Below are 1,433 nucleotides of genomic sequence, written 5' to 3' on the forward strand. Positions count from 1 at the left end.
AGGAGACATCCAGACGTGTATCTCCTGGCCTCAAATCCCACTCGGAGCAACAAAGGCATTCCTCCTCTGTTGGCACAGTGGAACATTGTCCACAAGAACACCACCAGTTAGCATCTATTCTCGGACGTGCAGCGGTTTGTTGTTCTCTGGCCAGCTGTTCCTCTCTCTGCCTCCGCATCCTCCTTTCAAAGAGCTCCTCATCCGTATACTCTGGCTCAAAACGGTAAGGACGTCCATCATATTCAAAGTCGTCGGCACGCGCGCCCACGGTGCACCTGGATGACATCATCCAGGTCAGAGGTTAGTAGGTCAGTATAAATGACCCGGATGATGATGACAAGCAACTCTAGCGATTCATAAAAACATATTGGTTAAATGAACGAGTTTCGCGGCAGATAATGTGTTATTTAGAGCCTCATTGTCAGTGCCCTGATCATTCCCACTATATGGATGTACACGGCTCTCGCGGATCTAAATATCTTCCGAAGGACTCCAAATGACACCAAACTTATCTGGGTGAGTAAACAACCGTATTTAATGCCAGAAATAAGGTCCAGGTTGTAAAAAACGGAACTTCCCCTTTAAGGCTGAGCCCATCCACCCCACGGAGGAAACTCATTTCCGCCGCTTGTATCCACAATCTTATTCTTTCGGTCACTACCCAGAGCTCATGACCATAGGTGAGGGTTGGGACGTAGATGGACCAGTTAATCGAAAGCTTTGCCTTCCAGCTCAACTTCCTCTTCACCACGACAGATCGGTGCAGCGCCTGCATCAATGCAGAAGCCGCACCAAACCGCCGATCCGTCTCACGCTCCATTCTACCCTTGCTCGTGAACAAGACCCCAAGATACTTCAACTCCCTCACTTGAGGCAGTAACTCTCCCCAACCCAGAGAGGTCAATCCGCCGGTTTCCTGCAGAGCACCATGGCCTCAGATTTGGAGGTGCTGACTCTCATTCCGACCGCTTCATACTCAGCTGCAAACCGCCCCAGTGCATGCTGGAGGTCACGGTGTGATGAAGCCAACAGACAGGGTTGGGAGGGTTACTTTAAAAATGTAATCCAGTACAGTTACAAGTTACCTGTTAAAAAATGTAATCAGTAACTTACTCTAAGTATCACAATATTAAAGTAATGTAACTCATTACTTTTAGTGACTTTTGGATTACTTCAATACCAAACATGCAAATTAAGACAAGAGAGTGTAGAAGATGTGTCTATTGTGTGCAGAGTTGGGTATAACGCGTTACAAAGTAACGTTAGAGTACTTTGATTACTTTTTGCAGTAACGAGTAACCTAACGCGTTAGTTTGCTGTTTGAGTAATCAAATACTCATTTTCAAACAAGACATCAGTTACTTCCGTTACTTTTAGAACGCTGGTCCTTCAGCTCCGAAACAGCAACGGCTGTCGTTTGGTTCTAATAATGG

At 46.3% G+C, this 1,433-nt stretch overlaps 1 protein-coding gene across 1 annotated transcript in view; it reads left to right on the plus strand.

Annotated features, from left to right (window-relative positions):
* nelfb (negative elongation factor complex member B) overlaps positions 1 to 1,433 on the plus strand; it is a 66,977-nt gene that overhangs the window by 56,492 nt on the left and 9,052 nt on the right. The gene's annotated exons all lie outside the window — the stretch shown is intronic.

The sequence above is a fragment of the Epinephelus moara genome, chromosome 8, assembly GCF_006386435.1.
Source record: "Epinephelus moara isolate mb chromosome 8, YSFRI_EMoa_1.0, whole genome shotgun sequence".
Classification (NCBI taxonomy): domain Eukaryota; kingdom Metazoa; phylum Chordata; class Actinopteri; order Perciformes; family Serranidae; genus Epinephelus; species Epinephelus moara.